The sequence below is a fragment of the Wyeomyia smithii genome, chromosome 2, assembly GCF_029784165.1.
Source record: "Wyeomyia smithii strain HCP4-BCI-WySm-NY-G18 chromosome 2, ASM2978416v1, whole genome shotgun sequence".
In the NCBI taxonomy this organism is placed as follows: domain Eukaryota; kingdom Metazoa; phylum Arthropoda; class Insecta; order Diptera; family Culicidae; genus Wyeomyia; species Wyeomyia smithii.
This window is the reverse complement of record NC_073695.1, coordinates 223,870,301-223,886,265: the sequence shown is the minus strand read 5'-3', so window position 1 is coordinate 223,886,265 and position 15,965 is coordinate 223,870,301.

Below are 15,965 nucleotides of genomic sequence, written 5' to 3'. Positions count from 1 at the left end.
TGACGTTGTCTTTTCATCCGGCCATTCATGTGCCACTTTTGCGGCCCCCAAGAGATCATAACTAAATCTGCTAATAAAATTAACCCTGCAAACAGTTTGAATAAATACCTTTCAGGAAAATGAAAATCCTCTCATAGCGCCTCAACCCCCACCGGAATCCAAACAAGACACCTACTGGAGTGCTTTTTGATGTTGCTTTCTTCACCCAAGCTGCCGTCCTCGTCGGTCGGTCGGGTCGGACGTCGGGAGTCGACACGCATCTGTGCAGCTGCTTATCCGGCAGTCTGTCCGACTTCAGCTGCTGCTACTGTACAACAAGAACAAGAAGCCTTTGATTGTGGGTCTGCTGCTCAAAGCTGCAGCGGCTTACCGGCAAGAAAATTTCTAAATCCCTTTTGCACAGCAGCACACAGAGAGAGTTGCCCCGCGCGGTTCGGCCTGACTTGGTTTCTGTCGTCCTCATCGCCATCGTCAGCATCATCATCATCATCGTCACCATCTCCAAGTTCAGCATCGTACCATTCGGTAGCAAGCATACGACCTGGGGAAATGTGATATTGTTTCCTGTTTCGGCAGGTGCTATAGGTGGAGCAAACGCAATCGACAGGGGACCACTTCCGACTATCAGCTAGATTGCAGATAGTTGTAAAATATTTTCGGTAATCCCTTAATTCTGCACTGTCCCCGGCTTCTGTCACTAGACTACCGGCCGAATGGACGCTTGGTAAATTTCAGGAAGAAGTTGATTATATCATGTATTAACAATCAAATTGCAGCACTTGGAATGATATTCTCAAAGGAGACTCTGAAGGTTCACACTAAATGGCGAAGAAGGCAGAATGATTCTAAATGCAATTGGGCTCAAAATTTACTATTGTTCTGGCGAATACAAAAAATCAACATTTAATGCCCACTTTTTGTTCGCGTCGTACAAGCACCTCCATTATAATTATATAATATATATACGTTTAAGTTGTAGTGCCCAAAATATGGAACTTCTTCCCGCTGTAGCCCCCACACGAACCCGAACTGGACCTCGCTCACAGCAACGACGACAGCGCGCGGCCAGAAACGCTTCAGCTATTCAGCTTGCGCAACGAGCCCCTAGCCCTACACGGAAAGCGGAAATAAATCACAATCAAATTAAATTGTCATTAAAAAATAATTAATGCGAAAATATATTTCCAAACAGGACGGAACAGCAGTGTGCGCCTGCGGTTTGTCATGGTCCACGGAACGGGTCGCGCGTAATGTACCCTTGCAGGAGCGCAGCTGAAAATGCGGCCAAAATAAACCATTTTTCAGAATGACCAGGAAATGTAGACATTTCAGTACATTAAATTTTAATGCTTTTTCATTTCGGGCCGGGCGCCCGTCACTTTGCGGCGATGTCATGTCGCTTTAACCGATGCTGTTGAACCGCCGCGGATGAAATTTGTCTCGCATGTATGCTGGCCACTGTCAACGGGTGATGGGTTCTAGTTTTACGTTGTGAGGGCCTATTTTATTATAGTGGGCACCTGGGAGTATGAGGGTAGTCTCTAAAATCTTTCGCTCGATACACTTTCCATAATCCATTTATATTTTTTCGATGCAATAACACATGTGTAAAGTAGTGCAGTATCTTGTAGAAACAATTTATCCATTTTTGCCAAATTCAACCGTTTAAATTTCATTATTAAAATGCTCCAGTAGATTCGCATTACACTCACCGTTGATTACACTGGTTGACAAAAGCGAGAAAAATATTGCCTTAAAACTCATAATAGTTGCCCTAAACAGATTATAGCTTTTTGACCATTTCTGTTAATATAGGTGCCCTTAGTGTATGCAGCAGTGCGTCAAAGGGCGGTAGAGTAATTGCTCGCCGGGTTCTTCGTTTCTACGTTGGCTTATGAGAAATATATATGAGTCTATGGGATAATACATGGGTGCCTGGAAAAGTTATCCTCACTAGGGGCACCAAAATTCATAGGAATGGTTGAAAAGCATCAATCTTTCTTATTTTTCCCAATTAAATTCTAGGGAAAAACCTGTGCTAAACAGTGTTATTTTTCTATTTATCTCTTCCATATATTGCTCTTGAGACTGAGACCGTTGGCCCTTTGTTGGTGCTGGTTTTGGACAAGGGGATGCTACACCTGCTAACCTGCAAACTCACCATCTGTTTGTGGATTTTAAGGCAGCGTTCGACTCACTCAAGTGAAATGATCTCTGGCAGATAATGCCAGGACGCTTTTTCGACGAATCTGACATTTGATGGCCTAAAGCAAGGGGACGCGCTTTCAAACCTTCTATTCAACATTATCTGAAATGATGCAGTACGAAGAGCAAACTCGGAGAGAGACGACACCGCCATTACAAAATCTTGCATGCTTCTTGGTTTAATGGACGACATCGATTTAATCGAAATAAATCGGTGACCTGCGAATGAGGTCCTCAGACCTATTGAAAGAGAAGCATCATCAACTCTGCCAAAAAAAGCACATAGTGGCTGGTAAAGAACATGTGAGTGTTGGATAGAGATACCCAGATTTGTCGTTTTTCCTCAGAGAATCACTACCGTATAGGAAAATATATTTCACCGCGCATACAACAACCGTTCTCACATTGGTGATAAAAGCGACGCACTAACTTGGAGAGAGCAGCAAATTGTGTGTATCTGAGGATCTTGCAAGAATTCACCACGGTGGAATCTGAAATATTACTCCAGAGAGATAATAAACTAGTGTGAGCTTTCTCGGACGAAAGGACATTACGCTCAGTAACCGCACAACAGAGCTCACTGCGGTGCTTTTACTGTGTGTCTGCTAAGCATATATCAAAAGGATGGCATCTTGGTAGGAAAGTAGATTGCGTTTTATTCTTTACATTTCGAAACTTAAAACAAATACTACAAGGTATATAGCAAGGTATATTCCATACAACCCTAGTATGGAATAGTCATGCGGGACTAGACACAGTAATTAAAGAGATTTTTTGTTACAAAGGTTACAGAATCCGCAGACAATTCGTTTGTTTAAAGACTTACTTTTTTTTTGTTCTCAGCATCCTACTAATTTTTTTAGGAATATATTTAACAACACTCGAAAGAATTTCGTTTACAATTGGTGAAATTGTGCGTGTAGTGTTTTTTTGTGGAAATAACATTTATTTGACAAGGCATCAATCAAGCAATCAACAATTTTAAAGTAGTTAAATTCGCTGTATTACAAAGACAACTCATATACTATATTATTTGTTAGAGTAAAAATAAAAATGATCTTAGTAAATGGACCTAAAATCCTAGGCATTCGGCGGCTCTTACTCTACTAAAGATTTGTATATTTAGCAATTTACTCTTCACCGCCTTTCGATTTTATGCCGGTCACGATTTTTTAGTGAATATCGAAGATAAAATGAAATGAAAATAACTTATAAGCATTGCAAAAATGTTACATTCATGTTGAGTAATTTATGGTAATCATATTCATGAAAGAAACTTTTAATCACCATCAGCAGCAGCATTGCAGTTTTTCCTCGATTGCACACGAATAAAAATGTGCGAATAGAAGTGTACTGTTGCAATCATAGAGAGACCTGCGGCGCTCTGCTCCACATACACTCTACGGTACTGTTGCTTTGACCATGTTCATGTGTTCTTTCAAGACATCAGTTTTTATTACACTCGAACAACAGGTTTATGAATTGTTCAAGAAAAAGGGTTGTTTCAAGCTATTCGAACATCTTTTACCTTCGAGACATCAAAATAGTCCAAGTTCATAAATCAAACATAAATTGACCTATTGGGATGGGGAGACTCTGTCATTTTTTGTTTTCGATATTGATACAGAGAACGTCACAGGGAACGGCTGGTGTCTATTCACGTCGTCTGTGCTAGGAATACTCGCATGTGATTGGTTCATTGTTCGCGCAAATTTGTCCTTTAAACTTTTTATCAACATTTTCGGCTACTTCTGGGTGAGAATTCACTAGAATAATTCACCACTCTTATTTCGCTCGGCTGTGGTGTTAGCAGCAAGTGTAATAATTTTTCTGCGAGGAGCAGAAACGCAGCCCAAAGCAGAAGGAAGAAGTGTGGTGAAAAAATTGCTACACGCAGCGTTCATGCTGGGCAAGGGGGAAACGGTGAATATTTCCACAGATTAGGAGAATAACAAGCCTGTTAATATCTTCCAAGGGCCTAATGAATTCATATACCTGGGTACCCTGATAACATGTGACAACAACGTGAGCCGCGAAGTCAAATGACAAGTTGCAATTGCAAATTGGACTTTCTACAGATTACGTAGTCAGCTGAGATCCCATAACCTGCGAACTCGCTCAAAATTGGTACTGAATAGTACGCTGATCCTCTCGGTTGTCCTTTACGGTTATGAAATATAGACGCTCAGGAAATCCGATCGACGAAAGCTCAGTATTTTTGAGCGTAAAGTTATGCGTTCACTGTCACTGGACGCCTTATATTTTAATGTTCCTAACACTAAATTCTTGGTTAAACCATCAAAAAACATTTTGAGTTTTACTGATATTTTTTCAATAGAAAAGTCTGTGATCTCAATTCCGTCAATATTAGGCGACAAAAAATTCGCGGAAATGAAATCAATCAAACGAAAGTTGGCATTTCTGTTTTGCCAATCGTTAACATTTGTTGCCAGAAAATTTCTGTAGTCAGATACTGAAACAGTGAAATCAAATCCCAACAGACAAAACTGGTTTTATCAAAGTTTTATAGCGCTGTTTAGGCTGTATTAATCGCTATAAAACATTGATAAAACCAATATTGTTACTAGGGATAGCCCAAATAATCACATATCCCTGAGAATGGAGACATTCGTTCAAAAGGGTGAATGCCATCTTTATAGATTATTAAAAAGATGGTTTATGGTTTTTTCTTTTTAACAAAAAAACTAGTATCTTGTTCTTAAAGTTAATGAAAAAATAAGCTAAGACATGCTATAACTTTGTAAGAAAAAGTCCTAAAGATGTGTGGCCTTCAACAAAAAAATGTGTGTTTAAAATGCCCAAATGCTTCTTCAGAACATCGTTTTCTTGTTAAATGTAACTAACAAAAGTTAAGTACGAAAAAAAAATTTTTTTAAGTAACTTTTTGAATCTTCTACAACTTTGCTGAATAAAGTATTCTCCTATCTCTCAACACAAAAAAGTTAATTTATTTCTATTTTTAGTTTAGTGAACTTTTCATATTTTTTGTCAATTTACGATTACGCGGGTCATTCATACAAACAATTGTTCCCAAGACTTTTCAAGCTGGGACAAAGGTGAAAGGCGCTATTGAATTAAGTTTCACTTTTTGCCTTATTGGACCACTATGCGATGGTGTTGCCCATCGATCGAGGTTTAGTCTTGGTAGGTCCTCGACCGGCCAAGTAATAAGGTATAGTTTTTAGGGGAAACATCAATAATTTGGACTAGAACTGAGATATTCACGATGTCAGCATTGCAAAGATTTCGTGCTAAATGCCTCAAAAGTCTGTCAAAGACAATTTTAATTTGAAAATTTATATGAAGTAAAGGCAAATAAAGCAAAAAAAAAATTCCTAAAAAGTCTCAAAATTCTATCAAAAAAGTTTTGATGTGAAGAATGGAATGAAAAAATTAAAAGAAAGGTGTTTTTTAATCATAACTATTTATTTTCAATGATAGAATAAGACGGTTTGATCGCAAATATTTGTTTTAATTATAGTTATTATAAAAAACCGTTCAGCTTTTGTTCTAGATTGAGCTCTAGTGCAAAGCTTGACCAATTTCACTATAAAAAATTACAGATCATAATTTTTATCCATTCCTGTGAATTTTGGGTCCCTTAGCAAAGATAGAAGTGCGTTCAAAGGCCGCAACGAAATTGCTCGCCGAGTTCGTCGCTTCTTCGTTTGATTACGGGAAAACTTCATTTTCAAGTCCCTGAAGGCTTGACGCACTTCTGAGGCGACTAGGAGCACCACATTACTGTGTTGACAACTGGAAAAACATTGTTGCAATAAAATCGATGCCCTGTGTTGTTTGGCATTGGTCTCTTGTCTCCATATATATTTACAGTAACATTTTTCAATGGAGACGCATCATTTATGATTTCTAATAATTTCAGCGGCATTTAAGTTTAAAAAAATACGTCTCTGAAATAAAAAATGCACCCCCCTTAAAATTGTTGAATTTTATGTAAGATTATCTGAGGAATTGAAAAAATCAAACGATAAGATTTGAAGCGCAAAACTCCCATATTGATTTTATTCCATAACTAATGTTTTCTTTTTAAATAGGGCAACCAGAAATCGTTACTTATTTTTTAAGTTTATCATGGCAAAATGGAAAAAATATAGCTTGGTTAGTGATAAACAAGCTTCAATGTTTATCACGTGGTTTTCTTAAATCACAAGGTTTCTTGAAGTGCGCGTTTTGATGACTGGAGAAATTACATTCGAAAGCGCCATTTTTCCCTCCGAATTACAGGTATCCACTATATATAATCGAATTTTATATATAATCGAATCAGAGAAAAAAAATATTTTATATTTATTTTTCATGAATGAATTGTTGTTGTCGAATAAATAAAAAGAATTTTATTTTTGATTTGAAAAAAATTTTTTTTGAAAATCCAGAAAACACATTTCTTACAAAAAAATAAATATCTTGTAGTTATTCCTGATGTATCCTGATGTAATTGCAGCCAAATGTAAAGTAAAATTATTAAAAAAAATAAAAAAGAATATGTTGATTTGTCAACTTGTTTGTATTTAATTTCTCAAATTTTAAATATTTTTTTTAAATTTTTTTTAATTTTGAAAATATTTTTATTCAAGTATTTTTAGTTTTTTTAATTTTAAAACTTTTAAAACAATTTTCAAATTTCCATTTTTTTTATTTTTTCCTTCTTTTGTTAATCGTTACGTATTTTGTAGATATTCTCCTACGATATATTAGTTCTAGATAAATCATACTTGAAATTCAAGAAAAAATTTTTTTTGCTTCTTTGTATAACCGAGTCTAAAGTTATATATAATTGAATCATATATAATCGAGTCAATATATAATGGAGTCTCTATATAATCGAGTCTGACCTGTAATTTCTTGCGGTTCAGCTTGGTATCTTTTCAATCTTTCTACTGCAATACTTTTTTGTGGACCGTATGCATGAAATCAATGATACACGCAAAAGTTGGATGGTACGAAACCAGTACAAAATCGTGCGTTTTTAGCGCAATTGTTGATGTGGTTTGGAACCAGTACAATGATTGCGTGTTGGACATAACGCAATTAATGCTCTAGCGTTTTTTCAATGTATTTGTCACTTCCAAACTACTACACCTAAACAGTTTCAGCTGGTATCAAGCAGCTTTGCAAAGCGGGCGAGCAGCAAAACCTTTCTCCTCCTTTCTGCTTGAGAACGAGACATATGCTACGCTTCTCAAGTCTTTTGCACACACGCTTTCCCCTGAGTAGCAGCAAGCCCGCATCGACAGTATGAGTGAGACTAACAACACTGGCATCTAGTATGTACAGCACGGGTGTCTCGCTCATTTCGTAAAGCGACGAGACATCATCTTGCGCGTCGCAACCCGAACCGAAAAAGAAGTGAAAGAGCAACCTGCAAATTATATGTGACGTATCTAGTCTTGTCGCACGTACATGGAAAATCTACGAGCAAGAGAGAAAGAGCAGTCACTAATACACTCGATGTGAGAAATAAAGTGTCGGTGTATGATACATATTCTGATTTCAATTTAAGTCAATGTATTCGCAGTACAACTGTTGCGTTATGCGTTTCACACATTTATTGTGCGATTTCTGTGCAACATTTGTGCGAATTGGGAAGACACAATGATTGTACAAGACTTCAACTTTTGCGTGTACGGCATTTATTATCGAAGTTTATATATTTAATGTCTAAAAACTAATTCCCTAATGTCCAGGAGGTATGGACAAGACTAGCATTTATTAATATGTATTATTAAACTTATAACGATGACTCGATAAATATAAAAATGTTGCATGGTAACACGACTCATATTGGTTAATACCTCGCTTTACTTTTAATGATAAAATAAATTTTACGTCTTAATGAGACAAAAATTATGCTAACCTTTTATACTTGACATTTGAAGACTATGTTGTATATTGAGCAGGCTTTTCATTTCTCTTCATAGAATCACTAGCCTGTTGAAGAATATCTTTCACTGCGAAAACGACTTCTCTCACACTGGTGGGCAAAGCAACGCACTCGCTTGGAGAGAGCAGCGAATGGTGTGTATCTGAGTAGCTTGCAAAAAACACAGAGGTGGAATATGATAACACTTCAGAGAGTTAACAATCTCGTGTGATTATCTTACACAATATCTTCACAACAGGGCTTACTGCAGTGCTTTTTCTGTGTGTCTTTTAAAAATATGAGCCGTTGAGAGTATAAATTGATGCAGAACGCAATAATATACCATAATATCTAAGAAAAACCGAGATCTGATAACTTATACTGGTCAAAAGAATTTTCGGTAATTAACATAATCACCATTTCGTTGAGAGCAAAACTGGTACAAGTCCTGTCTGAGCATGAAGGATGCATTATAGCTCGATAACACAGGTGCACTCCAAAAGCTCAAACCGGAAAAAAATGAAAGAGTGTAGCTATTCAACCGTTCCCGTGAATTTTAGTGTCCCTAGCCACTAACTTTTTTTGAAAGACTCAGATGAGTTTTCTTGTAAACATAACACTTTCACATAAGTTGACGCGTTTTGGTAATGGATTGGGGCACGAAAATTCATAAGAAAGGTTGAACAGCTTTAATTTTTCTTTTTTTTCTGATTTGAGCTTTTGGAATGCACTTTGGTTTTTTTTTGTCGACCAGTGTATTTTACTATTTACGTGTTTTCGTTTATTGCTTCTCCTGAAAAATTGACTCAGTCGCACATGTACCACTTCGGCTCCCAACGCCTCATATTTTAAATGAAAAGAACATCTAGGTAGGAAAGTACATTGCGTTGTTTGCTTTGCATCTCGAAACTGAAAGAACAAATCCAGCCGCCCATCACGCATCCGCCTAGTACTTTTGTATATTTTCTCTAGTGATTCACTCTTTTTATTTCGATCAGCTGTATTGTAAGTAGTAGTGAGCGATGAATATTCACTTTACTCTTTCCACATACTGAGGAGAATAACAAGCGAACGACTCATTGATTATTGAAATTGATATAGTTTCACGAAAGCTAATAACATTTGAAATCAACAATGAACTATTGACTAAACATCAGACGACTTTTACTCCATTCAGTAGCATGTATTCTACGGCTATACATATTAAAGTTACAGTCAGATTCTACCAACTTCACTACGCTCAAGAACAATGGAACGACGCTACGAAGTGCAATCTACTGAAATCACAGGCAATTCAAAACTTTCCTACAATACGAGTTCAAAGTAAAGCATAAGCTAAATTGCCTACCGTTCGAGTTTCGAAGGACCATCAGTTTGCCGCAATCAGGCCACCCGCAGCGCCAAGGCTTAAGAAAGTCAAAGTAATAGTTGGGTCTTGGCTGTATTTCTTAGCGCTCCAGCCAGATGCTATGAATGCAGATTATTAGATGACTGGTGATTATTTATTACTTCTTCTTCCGTTCATTTTCAAGCTAGCATCGTTGTGGTGTGGCTATTATTCTAGTATTAAATACGCTTGAAACCCACCGTTCGGTTATCCTACTTAAAGATACGGACGTAATCGTAGTAGTTCGAGAAAGTGCTTCTCTAGGGTGACTTTATTAGCATAGAAGGTAGTTCGAGTTCGTCCATTATTGAAAACTGTTCATTTCTCTACGGGAAAACTTTGTACCATAGTCAGTAAATAAACCGAAATAATTTCACGTTACGAAAAGTAGTTCTGTGGCAGGGTATCGCTCGTTCGCGCCCTAGATAGGACATTTCCACAACACACTACAGCGAAATTTCATGCGAGGTACGGTGTATTGATTTATTTTCAGTTCGTATAATAATAACTATAAATAAGCTCAACAATTCTTCCAGTCGAACGCACATACTTCTTTATCGATTGCCCATGTGTGTGATACGACGACACATCGCGCCAGACGCCGCTGCTGCACTTTTTCGTCGGATATGGCCTGCGGCTGGCAGGAACATAATCTTGTGTGCTGTTTATTGGAATAGTGGTTGTGGTTTATTTATGAATATTTGAAGTTATTTATTCGCACCGCAAGTAAAGTAGCGTGAAGTTTATCGAAGCGTTAACCAATGTCTGCCAGATACTGCTGGAGTGGCGTATGAAGAAGTTTGCGAGAAGTGTTTAGTTGCGAGCTTTGCAACTAATGTTGAAGTAAATTAGTTTGAACAGCATATAAGGGTTAACGGACTGCAACTGCCAAGACTGTTGGAATTATTTTGCTATCGAGCGATTGATGGGTTGAAAATACTCAAACTTGAATCACAAATGGTTCTACAAATTTATTGGGTAACCGCTCCTATATTCATCTCAGTACCTAAATTCATCTCATCACGCCTCTTTGATCAAATTATCGTCAAATTTTACTATATTTTCAACGTAAAATTTTCAGCCACTTGAGAAAATCGAGAAGCAAATAGATTTACTTTCAAAAATTTGTAGAAATTTGACGGTAAATTGGACAAATGAGAGAAATAAGATGAATATAGGTGCACCAAGCTGTTGAGATAAATAATGGAGCGATTACCCTATGTTTAATGTGTGTAATTGTAAAAATTTCATTTTTAGAAGTGAAAAAAAAAACTCATCGTCATTATCATCGTCACCATAAAACCCTCGAGGTGAAATAAAAGTCTACTGAATCGAGCATTAGTAGAACGAAAACGACCGTGAAGCTGCACAAAGGGTGTAATAATCACCGCCGTAATAAAAACAAAACATTCTGAACCTTGAAAGCACTTCCCCACGATTCGTGCCATCTCGCCAATGTCGTAACTGTTTTTTACATCCTGTGAACGTTACGGTGAATTGAAATAAATTTGTATTCCCATTAGGACACCATTTACATGCGATTTTGGAGTTTTCCACTCTCAATGCAGCCCTTTCCGATACGCTGAAGGGTTAGGGCAACTGGTGTGTGAACTGTACACTTTGAAATTATTATATTTTTTTGTACAAAACGAACGTAGTAGATGATGACAAAATTGTTGGAAAAACTTGTTTATTTTTTAACGAAATGTTGTTTTCTCTTTTTCAAACACACAAATTGCAAACGATTTCCACTAGAAAAAAACAACATCACACGAATCCCCGAAATGAAACATTACCCGATGATGTTTGCTTTTCGAAATACAGTCTAGTGGCCAGAAACTAGGACCACAGACGGTTTGCTTTTTGGGGTTACAATTGGTTGAAAGAGCACAACACTTACAAATGAAAGATAATGTGACGACTAGCCCACCGCCAGCCAGTATTATCTTCACACATGAACGTGGCAGCTGGACGGCAAACCACACGACCACCAGAAAGCTTTAGAATGCCATCGTGGGATACCCGGGGCCCAAGGAAGTAAATGGGCTGTTCGACCGCCAATGAGAGTCGGCCCACCGGGGGTGGACTAAACTGAATGGCTGTACCTGCTGACTCGCTGTTTTGAATCTCTATTCAATGGTGTTGAATTTATAGCTGTCCAGTTCCGGGTAAGGGTAGCATTTTCATCGGTAAGCCAGACTCAGCTGTTACGCAATAGACAGTCGGCGTCCTTATTTTGGTGACAAATGGTTTCGAAAAACATTCCGAAAAATTTGCTTTAAATTTGTATAGGTATGAATCAATTGGCGGTGAAAACCTCCCACACGAGTCGGCCTGCTGCTTGAAGCTTCAGTAACAAGTTTGTAGTGCTTTGTGGCACACCAGACAAAACTCCTTCCCTCTCGATCTAACCAATTGAAACCAACTCGAAAACATCTGCAAATACAGCCGCCATCCGTCTGCGTGATGTTTGATTTGATATCAATATATTTCCACTAAACTAAACTCCATTTCTATTCCCCCGTAGAGTGGTGCATTGAGTGAGTTGAGAGGACAGAGCGTGACGCTTGGCAGACGGCAAAGTTGCATCAGAACAGGACTAACTTGAACGACGACGACGACGACGTGTTTCCCAGCAAACATCCTGGAAGATCCTGCCACTCACTCAGTGATAGTTTGGTTTTGCTACGGTGTGACAGCGCTAGTTTAACACTGATGAAGGATGTGGATTGATTGCGATTGCAGTGGGAGAATGGGATAGCAACAAGGAAATTAAGCTCTTCTGGGCTTGGGCCAGACACTGAGCGGTAATGGAAATCGATTTCCAGCGGCAGCTACCAACACTGGCTGCAGGGAAAGTTCGATTCATTACAATTCAATGGATAAAGTTGGGAAAATTAAAATTTCCAGGTTTGTTTATACTCTCCTTCATTTCCATTTCGGTTTCGGTTGAAAGTAGTATCCATTGTACGATAGGGTGTCGATTAAATTTTAATACAATTTTCGAGGCCACAGGTGAGGGTTTTGATGCACACTTATCGATGGGGTTGGCAGCAAACCTATCGGATTTCAGTGAATTTTCCAGAGTCTGGAGACACCAATAATTTAAACAAGTCGAGAAATATGAACAAATGGTTTATGTTTTCACAATAAAAAGTAGCTTTTTGTCAAAAATTCAACATCAAAAAATTAAGGTTTAAATATTAAAATGTCTATTTCTTAAGTATATCTTGAATTTTTTTATCATAAATCGTTCAAACAATATCCTAAAATCATCTGACGATTTTATTTTTCTTGAATCTACACAGTGAAAAATTCTGAATATTACACGTCACGTAAAATATTTTCTCATTTAAATTTTAGTTGCTTCTGACGTAAACCACGATTTCATTTGAAAATTATGTGCAATATCATTTAAATCTACGTGGATTATTAAGGAATTTACTATCATGAGCGATGGAGGCAATTCGTTACATGCCATTCGACGACAATTCATTTTTCGGTAAATTTAGATGTTAATATACATTCTGCTTCTCAGTCTTGCATAAATGGATAACTTTTAGAATATTGTATCTATAGATGATCTATGGATATTTTCCAGAATAAAACAAGTTCGAAGACTACATTCACTCAATCAGTTACTTACACTGTAAATAAATGGCACAATTACTTCAAGTGTTTTTGCACTTGAATTTATTCGTCACATCGCACTGCAAATTGAAGTGATTTAGTGTTGATTTCAAAATGATTAACACTTTCCAATCAAATGATCTTGCGTTGAAAACTTCATCATATTATAATGAATATCTCTTGTATTTGCACCACTGTATTAATCAATTGAATTTCAGCTGCAATTCTAATTGACAAACGTCAAAAACATAAAACGAAACAAAAATAGTGAAGGTGGCGAACGGCGCAAGCAGCACATTTTCCCCAGAGATTAACAATTTGTTCGTAAGTATGTTTTATTGAATTTTTGATATCAAAATAACAGTAAAACAATTATTTTCAGATCCTGAAACCGAATGCACCGACACGGTAACAGAGATCATTTTGTAATCAAATTGAAAATCTAAAATAAAATAAAATTGAAAAGTCCTAAACAACAGAAATCTTTTGAATTTATTGTAATAGCTGATAATATCCAAATGACCGACAATTCGTATCTTAAACATAAGCATATCAAAAAAGAAGAACATAACAACAGAAAATCAAGTGATTTGCTGTTGATTCAATCGTTATTTGCATCAATGTGTTTCAAAGGATTTTCTTTTCACTTTGAAATGGTAGGCAAGTGGTGCGACTTCAATAGCAAATCACTTCACTTCGACGGGAATTTTTTTCACAGTGTTGCCAGCAAGGTCGGGGTTACATTTATTTACCGAAAGAGTAGTAAGGAATGTGTGAGGGATATAGATGTGGCAACGTTACACTTCGCCTTCGCTCACATGCATCCAGGGGGGATTTACCGCTGTCAAATTTCATAAATGTGTGCGTTATCGCAGATCAACTCTGGTCCATGAATTTTGTTGGTCCATGACGTTTGATAAATTACCAATGTGACGATAAAACATCACCAATTTTCGTTTAAAACTTGTTGCTGTCCCAAAATTTCACTACGGAACGCATTATTAATAAAAGATTTCCGCGATTTCTCGAGTTTTGTTAAAAGAGAACGTTACATTTTACTTCGATCAAAACGACAAAAACCTAAACATACAGACGCCTTGTTGCCAAATGTGTTGGTCACGGTTTCACGATATCTGACAGATAGATTCCCCCTGCATGCATCACTCGTGATCAGAGTTGCCAGATCTTCAGATTTTCTCTCGAGATATTATGGCATCTCAGCTCGCGATGTATTTGTGAAATAGAAGAAGAGAGTTTAGATCTGATGATAAAAACTGCCGCTCGCTTGCCATCACTTACGCATGTGGCCGGCAATTTTAAATTTCGAACATTAAAAATATTCATATTTTTATTTTGTCCGATAATCCCGACTGGGTAAATACTCACCGTGATATTTTTCGAGTGGGTACTACTACCCAGAGCTGTACTACACGGCAAGCATCAATTGCCATTTAATGGGTGACCAGCGACAGCAGAGTAATTTTTGACGTAGAATACGTCTTACGGCAACCTATACAGGGACCCAATTTCAATACAGGGATCCAATTTCAAAACCAAAAACATCGGGAGCGTCACAAAAATTGTCCACTTTCAAACGTTTAAAACTCAGTCAGTTTTTAACCGATTCCTGTCATTTTTGCAGCAATCGATTGGAAAATCATTTATGCACCCGTTCAAATGCAGAACATTGTAATCTGATTGTTCGAACTATTGTACAACACAAATGTTAACTTTTGATTGGTCGCTTGCTGCCTTTCCCTAAAAAGGACGACAGAATGGAGTACCTAGTTATCCGGGAATGCACTCTTTGGGCTATATAAGAGACTGTTTCTCCTCAAGCAAATCAGTTCACTAGCAGCAGGCAGCAGCAGCGGACATCAACACCGATGGCAGTAGGCGAAGTGGATCAGCAGCGGGCAACAGCGGCGGTGGTAGTGGTTAGCTGCAGTTCCTACCTCTTTCAGTTCGGCTCCCCTTCGATCTGAGTTGGACCCCACCAGCGGTAATCCAATTCAGATATCGTTAGGTGAATACAACCCGAAACTGAAAGAGACTCGCACCGGTTTGAGAAGCCACCGTCACCCAGTGTATATGTATATATAGGGTGTCTGCACATAACGTTTGTGAATATCTATAGCGTTTGTCGCTAGCTATATAAGGTGTGTGGCTAGCGTGCGTGGCTTGTTATATAGCGTGTGTGGCTTGCTATATAACGTGTGGCAAGCATGCGCGGCTTGCTATTTAGCGTGCGTGGGTTGCTATTTAGGGTGCGTGGCTTGTTATATAGCGTACGTGACTTGCTATATAGTGTGTGGCTTGTTGTATAGCGTGTGTGGCTTGCTATATAGCGTGTGTCGCTAGCGCGCGTGACTTGTGATGGTATAGCGATTATAGAGGAGGGAATGCCCTATTTGCCCTCGTCTATAGCCTCTTCGTAGCCACTGCCTAAATTAAAATATCTTAGGGGCCATCCATATACCACGTGGACAGCTTTGGGGGGGGGGGGGTTTGGCTAATGTCCACGGCCCATACAATTTTTTTAAAATTTATATGGCCAGTTGTCCACGGAGGTTGAGGGGGGGAATCAAAATCGTTAAAAATCTGTCCACTTGGTATGTGGATGGCCCCTTAGTGCAACTTGATTCAAAAGACAGCCTCAAAACAATTCGATTTCATTCTTGTTTTGGATACGGCAGCAAGTGAAACCGCATAGCTGCACATAGCATCTGCTGTTGTTCATTGCACAATGGTCCAGAAACCAAATTTAGGGGGAAATTAGCAATGTTTTAGAGAAAACTTTTTTTTACAAAGTTACTTAAAATTATTAGAGCTATGACACTG